The sequence below is a fragment of the Echinops telfairi genome, unplaced genomic scaffold (assembly GCF_000313985.2).
Source record: "Echinops telfairi isolate 266 unplaced genomic scaffold, ASM31398v2 ScPeMD7_20;HRSCAF=75, whole genome shotgun sequence".
NCBI lineage: Eukaryota > Metazoa > Chordata > Mammalia > Afrosoricida > Tenrecidae > Echinops > Echinops telfairi.
The window spans coordinates 13,227,685-13,237,652 of NW_022103917.1; the positions used below are offsets into that span (position 1 = coordinate 13,227,685).

The 9,968-nt window shown below is 44.6% G+C and overlaps 1 pseudogene; it reads left to right on the top strand.

Moving 5' to 3' along the window:
• The first annotated feature begins 7,395 nt into the window (after positions 1-7,395).
• On the top strand, positions 7,396-8,978 carry LOC101650711 (annotated as a pseudogene).
• Positions 8,979-9,968: the final 990 nt, after the last annotated feature.

Sequence of the window (9,968 nt, forward strand, 5' to 3'; positions counted from 1 at the left end):
CATCTGGCCAAGGTCTTCTTGCAGCGATGGGGAGTCTCAGGGTCAGATAGCTTTGAAGACAGCTGCATGCACCGGTCTTTATGAATTTCAGAGTTTGATCATACTCAGGGATAGCAGATGTTGAGTGTATTTCACTGAGTATGTAAAGCAAGCAGCCTCTAAGTGGCTAATTTTTTGCTTATTTAGGCTATTTTTGAACAACCATTTTATATGTGCACATTTGATATTGGTACTGATGGGCTTTGGGAAGGGGGATTGCTAACTAACCTCAGCTTGCTATGAAGTAAATGACTTGCAAAAATATTATGCAAAGGCCATTTTTACTCATTTATAGACCTGTAGGACATTTGATGAAAGACAGTGGGCTATAAGCCCCACAAATAGTTATTGGGCTTGCTATATGGGGGAAGTTATAGGGTATCTGGAACCTGCTGGAGCATTTTCCCAAGTACAGAACAAATGGTTGGTCTTTTACTACCAAGAGAATAGGACAGCACTTAATTTGGCCCCAATAAAACCAAAAGCCAAACTCACTGCCTTCAAGTTGATTCCAACTTATAACAACCCTCGAAGACAGAGTAGAATTGCCCCTGTGGGTTTCCAACACTGAACGTCTTTCTCCCGTGGAGCAGCAGGGTTATCAGCCCACACGTGACCACTATGCCACAGACCTCTAGGACTATGGAGCGAGCCCATCCCAGCCAGGGCACGGAAAGACTCTCTGCAGAATGGTAGTCAGTATTCAAGGTGTAGAAAAGTTACATCCACTGAAGTTGAGCAGAAGTCAGGAGGAGTGATAACTAATTAGATATTCCTGGGCAGACTGAGCATTTTGAAAATGTCAATATTACCAAATAATACTTTAAAAATTGAACGCAATTCTGATCCAAATTCCCCCAGCATTCTTCAAAGAAATGGAAATACTAATCACCAACTTTACCTGGAATGGAAAGAAGGCCAGGATAAATAAGCACTATTAAAAGAATAGAAACAAAGCTGGAGGTGTTTTCCCTAAAGACTTTATAACCTATTATAAAGCCAGTTCAACCGTTCAGTTGGCAGCTGAGTGTGTAAACACTGAGCCACAGGCTCCTAGCACATAGCTCTCGAAAAGGGCCATTTCTAGGACTTGGATTCTTCTTCCTCATTGGCCTCCTCTGTCTCGTTTTCCCGAAAAGAACCCTAGTAGGATCTCTGGGATCATTAACATTCTGGTACCTGAGTTAGAAAATCATGGATTAATGCAAATGCATGAGGCCATGTACTTACTTTAATGCTTTATTTTGTTTTATGCCTTCAGAGTTGCAATAATGCTCTATTTCACCACCATCCTCAAGAGCATGCATAAGCTCATGTTTAATGCATTCATGCTGACCGCTTGCCTCACCAACTGTTAGTCTGGGTTGATTAGAGAAACAAATTCATAGATACTCGTGTATAAGAAAGGGCTTTATATCAAAGATATGTATATATATATAATTAAATACTTTTACTGGGGACTCTTATATCTCTTATCACAATCCACACATTCATCCAGTGTGTCAAGCATATTTGCACATATGCCGCCATCATCATTTTCAAAGCAATCTCTTCCTACTTGAGTCCCTGATATCAGCTCCCCATTTCTTACCCTTTCCTTTCCCGCCCTCCCTCCCTCACGAACCCTTGATAGATTATTATTTTCATATCTTACATCATCCTCCATCACCCCTCACCCACTTTTCCATTGTTTGTCCCCCTGGGAGGGGATTATAGGTTGATCTTTGTGATCAATTCCCCCTTTATCCCCCCACCCTCCCCTAATCCTCCTGGTATCTATACTCTCAATGATGGCCCTGGGAGGTTTATCTATCCTGGATTCCCTGTATTGTGGGCTCTTGTCTGTAGCAGTGTGCATGCTCTGGTCTGATTTGAAAGGTAGAATTGGGGTCATGATAGTGGGGGGGAAGGAAGCACCAAGAACTAGGGGAAAGTTGTGTGTTTCATTGGAGCTATACTGAACTTTGACTGGTTCATCTCTTCCATGTGACCCCTCTGTGAGGGGATGTCCAGTTGTCTACTAATGGGCATTGGGTCTCCACTCCATGCCCCCATTGGATATGATTTTGTTCTTTGTCTCAGATGCCTGATACCTGATCCCATCGACACCTCATGATCACACAGGCTGGTGTGCTTCTTCCATGTGGGCTTGGTTGCTTCTCTGCTAGATGGCTGCTTGTTTATCTTCAAGCCTTTAAGGCCCCAGATGTATATCTTTTGATTAAAGGGGACCATCAGCTTCCTTTACCACATTTGCTTATGCACCCGGTTGGTCTTCAGCGATTGTGTTAGGAAGGTGAGCATCACAGAATGCCGGATTATTCGAACAAAGTGTTCTTGTGTTAAGGGAGTACTTGAGTCGAGGCTCAATGTCCATCTGCAACCTTAATTCTTAACATATAAATATGAGTACATAATTCTATTCCCCTCTCCGTATATGTAAATATATTTACATATGTACATGCCTGTATTTAGGCCTCTATAAATGTCCTTTGCCTCCTGGTTCTCTCCTCTATTTCCTTTTACTTTCCTCTTGTCCCACCATCATGTTCGGCCTTCATTCGGGTTTAGTAATTCCTCACTGCTACATTGCCCTTGATTAAGCCCCACTAGCTATCCTACAACCTTCCTTCCATTGATTTTAGTGCACTTGTTGTTCCTTGTCCCTGGGTTGGTTCCCCACCACCCTTTCTCCCACATCCCCTTCTCCCGTTCCACACCCCCCCCCAACCATTAGTCCCTTTCTTTTCATCTCAGGATTGTTTATCCTGCCTATATCTTATCTAGATAGACATGCAGAGACATTAATAAGCACAAAAACTAGGCAAAGCCAAACAAAACAACAATGGAAGTCAAGACCAACAAAACAACAACAAAAAGAAAGTCACTGCCAAAAATGGAAAAGCCTATAAATAGTTCAAGGTCTGTTTGTTGGCCTTTAGAGTGTTTTCCAGGCGAGTCTGATGGGGTGCCACACTCTGTCTCCAAAGTCTATTTTTGGTATTCCTCAGGAATTTCCTCACTTTGCTCCCCTTGCTGCTCTGTTGCATGCTCTTAGTGTTTCACCCCAGCGTGATGGGGTCAGATTGTGCACAATTCTCCAGTGTTGTCCCCCGCAGCGCTATGGTTTAGTGAGGGACAGGGACGTCGTGTCTCTCTGTGCGTTGTCTGGTCTGAGCAGGAACATCATCCTCGGGGCTTGGTGGGCCAGGATGTCCTCTCCTTCCTCTCCATCCCTTTTCGTTTCTCCCATGTGCTCTAATGAGACGTGCCCCTCTCCCCAAGCTGTAGCCCCAGTGCTGTCCTCTGAGGTGCATCTTCTGGGGTGTGGGTGTGGGTGTGTGATGGGTGGATATCCAAATAGTTGGAATTGGGGCCAGCCCTGCAGACCTCTCTATTGGTTTCCTGGTACATGCCAGTATGCTGTATTCACGTCTTGGTGAATTGGGTTAAAGACTGGTCTCTCTCTCCCTCTCCTGTGGAGATATAAACAATACCCTCCCCTGGAGTGGGTTTAGTGCCCTGCTCCCAATCTGCCCATGTCTTTTTTTTTCTCTTTTCTTTTTCCCTTCTATTTAGTTGGCTGCCACATGTATCCCTGGATTGGGTTTGGCCCCTGCCATAGATGCTGGACCTCACCCCAGGAATGTAGGTATATAGTTGCTTTTCCCCCATGCCCCATTTTTTAAAGCTTATCTCGGTGGACTCATGTTGTACTTGTCCTTTTGTGCTTGGCTTACTTCACTTAGCACGATTTCCTCCCGTTCTTCCCATGCGGCAAAGTATTTCATGCTTTTATTGCTGTTTTTTAGGGATGCATAGTACTCCATTGTATGTATGTACCACGGTTTTTTGATTCATTCATCTGTTGATGGAAATTTGGGTTATTTACAACTCCTGAGTAATTGTATTTTGAGAAAACATCCCAACCCAGTCCAGATCCAGTCTATACGTCTGATATTAGTCCATATGTCTGATACCAATCGATAAATTCCTCTTCAGACTCACACAACACATGAAATGACCCTGAATGCAGGAAGATTACTGGCCACTTGGTGGAAAGTCTTGTGGATTCAGTTAGTGGAAGCATTTCGGTGCTGGCATGGGTCTCCATGTGGCTCCTCCAGCTCCAGGACTCTGGATCCATCAGCGTAGCTCCACGTGGCTTGTCAACCAAGCTTAGAGGGAGAGCGTGTATCTGGCCTCCAGGGAGGAAGACTGCAGTTCTCAGTATCCTCAGGAGAAGGCCATGCGCACACAGGGGCCTCATTGGCTTTTACCTGATTGACCGGCTAGACCCCACCCCTTCACCAGTTGACAGATTATGTAACTGCCACAGACCACTCCTTGTCAACTTGACACTCTTACACAACTCTTTAGCCGAACATATTTTTTACCAAAACAGTAATAAAATTGTATCTGTACCTAACAGGATAAAACAAAAAAGCATGCAATTCAATATGTGCCAAAGCCTCATTTGAACATAATATTCTATAAGTGAACAACACAACAATATCCTATGCCTAACAATTGCAGTTAAGTAACACCTACACCTTAATCCTATGACTATATTCCCCCACCTATGAAAGCTTGTAAGCCAGCCACTTCATGCCTTTACCTGTCCAATTTTGGGTATCCAATTTCTACACTGCCCATTAACATCAACCCAGTGCTCTGAGGAGACAATCATAGTCTTTGATGTGAAGAATCTTCATTCCAGTTGGAACCTTGTGAGTCTGCATCCCTAAGCAAAGTCGAATCAGGACAGGCCATCCATAAAGTCAGCAGCAATATGCACCAATTCAAAGACTCAAATATCTTCATCTGGTTAGGTTCTCGTCAATTCAATGTGGGCTGCCTCACTTAGCCTCACCAGGGTGGCCATCGGTTGCCTCACCTTTAATGAGTTCATCTGGGTTGACTAGAGAAACAAATCATAAAGATGGAGAGTAGATGTTTGCAGGATCTCTGCATCATGGGAGTTCTTCTTTGGCTAGCCAGAGGTCAGATATGGCCTTTATTCAAGTGTTTTCTGGAAAGAATATGGGAAGCTAAAGTTTTGATTCCTAGAAATTGTCTTTGGTCAATCCTGTCTGAAATGGTGAAAATGATTGTGATAAAGGTGAATCTTGAGCTCGGGTGGCAAAATTGCCTCTTGAACTTCTCTGAGACCATGCTGCTCAGTGAAAATGGCTGACTGAGGTCAAAATAGCTGACAGAAGGCCCCGCCCTGGCTTGAGACAATGCAACCAGAGGCCTAAGGCCATATGGGTATAAGTTTAGATAAGGATAGAATTTGATTATTTTAAGATCGAATTCAGTATATGGCTCTACTAGGTTTCTTCTGTCTATTTTTATAGACATAATGATTGATAAAAATGATTATTGGGAAGTAAAAATAGTTTGTTTTCTCAATATACAATTACTCTTTGATATAAAACTCTTTCTTATACACGTGAGTTTCTATGAATTTGTTTCTCTAGTCCACCCAGACTAACACAGCAACCTTCCAAAGAAAGACAAAACTTTTGTCATGGTCAAGGCATTTCAGCAGCTATCGAGTCTCATTACGGCACCTTCTCCAAATGTGTTCACCACACCTGCCTTATCTATGAAGGCGAGACGGATGCCTCCATCAGGGAAGTGTTAGCAATCTTTTTGCAAGAGGATCTCTACAGACATATGTTCATATCTTGAAGAAACTTGAAATCATTATCGTGAAGAAATTAACTTGAAGAAATTATCAGCAGTAAGCGACTACCCTGCATATGAATAAGAATGTTTTGGTCCCAAAGATTGGAGGAACCATTTCTAAGAAGCTCAGCACTAGTGACTATGAAATCAAAAGACAGCAGCCTGGAAAATGTGCAGACAATGTGAAGTCTAGCCAGTGGCAGATGTGTGAAACCCATGTTTGGGAACCCCACAGCTGTTTTTGTTCTGTTCAGCATGCTTTCCCCTCCTTTGGTAGACTAGCAGTTTTCTTATGCACCCCAAGTTAAGTTAAAAAAACAAAATGCATTTGAGCTCCAGGAAACTGATCCCCCTTAGCAACTCCATAGCAAATTCCGGAGGAGATCACGTCAATTACAGACTCTCTCCGCCAAAACAGCCATATTGGTTAGGCCTACTTCGAACAAAACTGTAAACAGCTTCCACTGCATCTGTAATTTGAGGAGTGGATTTTCACAGTGTGATTTCTGGGACTCTGGTTCACATGGTATATATAATTAAAAGCACAGCCACCTTCCCCAACTTTTGTGGACTGCAGGCAGCTAAGCAGCAGGTGTGAGATCAGTAACAGCTGCCCCTAAAATATACAGGGGCCACAAAATCTATGTGCATGCTATTTAGCAAATAACCAAATACTGCTCCATGTTTCCACAAAACTCTTACATTGTGCTCCAAGTTAATAGTTGGAAATCACGTGAGAAGCCCCCAAAGATGCTCTTCTTCTTCAGTTATTGTTAACACAGTCGTACAGAGAGGCATCGTAGCCACGCTATACATAGTTTAACTTGAGAGACCTAGACTGCTGAGACTGTATTCTGAGGAGTTACTTGCCTGGTGGAATTTGATGGACTTTGGCCCGTTGAGTCTCTAGGAAATAACCAGCCCCTATGCATGAAATGTGGTTTGGGCTCAGCCAAGTACCATCAATGCTAAAATTGGAATGCTACAGAAAATATTAGCATTTCCCTGAATGGACGGTGAAATGTGATTTGTGAAACGGGTGCTGCCACTGTCTGGGTTCAGCAAAACTCATAGAAAATGAATAACTAGAACAGAATGAGAGCGAATGTTGGGATACCGTCCTCTCTCCGAGCCATACCAGGCTACCTGCAGCTGATGAGCCCTCGCTCTGCCTTCAGCGAAAGTATGAGCGGCTCGGCAGCTTTCTCCCTTTGTCTTTTTTTTCCTTAATAAACCATTTTACTGCGGGCTCTCACAGCTCTTATAACAATCTATACATCCATTGTATCAAGCACCTTTGTACATATGTATGTTGCCATCATCATTTTCAAAACATTTGCTTCCTATTGGAGCTCTTGGTATCAGCTCCTCCTCCCCCCCTCATGACCCCTTGATAAATTATAAATAATTGTTATTTTCATATCTTACATCATCCGGTGTCTCCTTTCGCTCGTGTTTCTGTTATTCATCCTCCGGGTTGGGGGTGGGGGGGGTTATACGTCCATCATTATAGCTGGTTCCCCGTTTCTCCCCCATCTTCCCCCACCTTTTCCCTCCCTTCATAGTGCCACTACTCGCATTACTGTTCCTGGGGAGTTAACGTGCTCTTCATCTGTACCAGTGTACATGCTCTGGTCCAGACGAGTTTGTAAGGTAGAAACCATGTCCACCAATGACCCCGCTGCCCGGCTTCACAGATTCAAGAACAAGGGAAAGACAGCACGAAACGAGGCGGCGGCGCATAGAGGTGAATGTGCCTCAGAGCAAAGCTAAGCAGGGGGAGCAGCTGCTGAAAAGGCCAGCTCCGTCCCTGATGGTGCTGCCTCTCCCCTGCAGGAAAACCCAAAGAGCCAGGGCTCTGTACCCCTGGACTGTGGATGACATTGTCAGAGGCATACATGGCAGCCATTTGGAAAGTCAGCTCCAGGCTGCACAGCTGCCAGCAGACTGCTCTCTGGAGAAAGACAGCCCCCTCCCCTCCCCCACCATAGACTACATAGTCAGGTGGGCTTGACTCCAGAGTTTGTGTTCTTCTTTGGCAGAACTGATTGTGGCCCCGTTCAGTTCAGTTCGAGTCTGCCTGAGCGCTCACTAACTTTGCTTCTGGGACATCAGAACAGACTCAGGCTGTGGTCAAGGGAGGTGCAATCCCAGCATTCTTTCCTCGATTGCCATCGCCGCATGCTCACATCCGTGAACAAGGTGTCTGGGCTCTGGGCACCACTGCTGGTGATGGCTCCCCTTCCCAAGACTTGGTCATCAGGAATGGTGCAGTTGGCCCTCTGTTGGCCCTCTTGGGAGTTCCGATATGTCTTCTTTACCACGTGGTTGCTTGCAGAATCTTACCTGGACACTTTCACACCTCTGTTGAAACAAGACTCCCATGGCCCCGTTAGATGCTGTTGAGCAAATTCTCCCTACTTCAGTTCTTCCCAGAAGTATTGGCCGAGACCTGCTTGGCCTTTTTCTCTCTTATGGATGGTCCAAGTGAACAGATTGAAATGGTGGTGAAAATGGAGGTTGTGTCACAACTGGGGAAACTTCTTGAAGCGACTGAATTGCCCATGGTGACTCCTGAACTAGGAGCCTTGGGGAATATTGTCACATGGGTGGATGGACAGACTCAGGTTTTAGTAGACACAGGAGCACTTGCTGTGTTTCCCAGCCTGCTAACAAGGAACCCCAAAATGAACATTCAGAAGGCAACTACCTGGACGATGTCAAATGTCACAGCAGGCCATCAGGACCAGATACAGCAATCCAGGAATCTTGACTCATCGACATTCCCATTAACTCAGACTTTAAGACTCAAAAAGAAGCTGTCTGGGCTGTGACCAACTGTCCAAGCAGCGGAACTGTGTAGCGGATAATCGACCTCATCGACTGCGATATAATAGAACCATGGACGAGCCTTTTAATTACGAAGGACATCAAGATTGCTTTGGTGTTTCTGGGGGCCATTTCAAATATCTTTGAAGCTACTGAGAAAATGCGTGAAACTGTGACACTTAGTATAATGATTGGAAAATGTAGAGGCTTGGATAAGATTGAAGTTCTGCAAAACCATAAAAATGAGTCTGTGTACAAGGCTTTCTTGAACTTGACTGAGAAAACTTTCTCCATAGAGGAGGAAAAAGATCGGAATGTTGCACCAAAAAACCACCTCAGGAGGACGTGCACCGGAATCTTTTAGGACCGTACAGCTGAGTCCTAAAGTTGATTGTTGTGTTCTTTGCTTGGTATAAGTTTGTCTTAACTTTGTGGACAGAGGACAAATCATGTCCACATGAGAACCACAAACAACCAGCTCTGGTTGGTTAGACACCTATAAAAAGGGCTGGGAGCACTGAGAAGGCAAGAATTGCCCCCTCAGCTTAATGTGGAAGCTTTTATTCACAATGGGTAAATGAAAACACCATGACTTAGATGGCAATATTTGAATATTCATTTGTCTGCAATGACCCTTCAGGGTCATTGCGGAGCACTGGGGGAACAGTGGCATGGCTCACTAGAAGGTTGTCAGTTCAAGCCCTACTGGCTGCTCCACAGAAGAAAGATGAGGTTCTATGCTCTCCTGGCAACCCAGCACCCTTCCAGCAAACCAACAAGCTGTCTTCTCTGATTCTTTACAGCTGCGCTCCTGAACGCTACTTGAGAAAACAATTTAAAAACCTGTGGTTTGGTATTCAATCCCAGCCTGGCCCTCTGGACTTCCTGACACGTGTTGTTTCTATCTCCAAGACAACAACACTTATCATGTGGTCCCCAGATGATCAGAATCATGTCTCTTGGGTACTTGACTAAAATGTGCAATTGGAGATCATCAGCCATAGCTGCCGAGTCCGAAACTCCAGGGCTGAGTCTGTATTTTACTAAGCCCTCTCCCCTTGTCCTTCGCCCTCCCTTCCCCTTCCCCTCTCCCCTCCACCCTTCTCCTCTTTCTCTCCTTTTTTCTTCTTCTTTGAACTGGCAAATACATCAGTAACAACTGTACTCCTTCAAAAGGTTTCGTTTGGTGCATGCTGGGCCATATAGGTATATGTCAAAGAGCAAATGGTGAGTCTGCTTAATTACCACCAAACACATGATGGCATTTGTTTTCGGGTTTGGAGATTTAGGTTATGGTCTTCCGACACATCCCAGTCCACTGGCTCAATAATGTGTTGAGTGATGCTCTTCTACCTTCTAGTCATGCCTGGTTTCTGAAAAGCTTACAAGCAGGCCTCCAAGGCACA